We start from the raw sequence: 796 nt of genomic DNA, 5'->3' as shown, positions 1-796 counted from the left end.
TATGCCCCTCCCTTCCCTAGCAGTTTCCTTCAACTGCTAATCCCCCCCCCAGTTTCCCACGACTGCCAATCCCTTTCTTACAGCATTATAATTGTTCAAGGTCCGCTTATGAGAACATATGGTACTCTGTTCTTTGTTTCTATGATAGATCACTGAGTATAATCAACTCTAAATCCATCCAAGTTGCTGCAAAGTCCATATGTTTGTCCTTCTTTATGGCTGCATAATATTCTATTGTGTATATGTACTGCATTTTTTTAATCCAGTACAGTTTCGATGGGCAATATGGTTGGTTCCATGTTTTTGCTATTGTGAATAGAGCTGCAACAAACATATGTGTGCAGGTATCTTTTTTGTAGAATTATTTGTGTTCCTCCAGGTATATTCCCAATAGGGGAATTGCTGGGTCATATAGAAGATCAATTTCTAGTTCTTTCAGATACGCCACACTGTCTCTCAAAGAGGTTGCGCTAGTTTGCATTCCCACCAGCAGTGTAAAAACATTCTTTTTTCTCCGCATCCTTGTCAGCATCTGTTGTTTGTTTTATTAATGATGGCCATTCTTACTGGTGTTAGGTGGTATCTTAGTGTGGTTTTGATTTCCATTTCTCTGATGATAAGTGAGGCTGAGCACTTTTTCATGTGTCTGTTGGTGGCCTATATTTCTTCTTTTGAGAAGTGTCTATTCATGTTTCTTGGCCACTTTTTTTTTTTTTTGTTTGCTTTTGTTTTTTTTTTTTGAGTTGGAGTCTCACACTGTCGCCCAGACTGGAGTGCAGTGGCTGCTCCCAGCCAC

Source organism: Carlito syrichta, unplaced genomic scaffold, assembly GCF_000164805.1.
Source record: "Carlito syrichta isolate Samal-C Ts95f unplaced genomic scaffold, Tarsius_syrichta-2.0.1 Scaffold308835, whole genome shotgun sequence".
NCBI lineage: Eukaryota > Metazoa > Chordata > Mammalia > Primates > Tarsiidae > Carlito > Carlito syrichta.
This window is presented reverse-complemented; position numbering follows the sequence as displayed.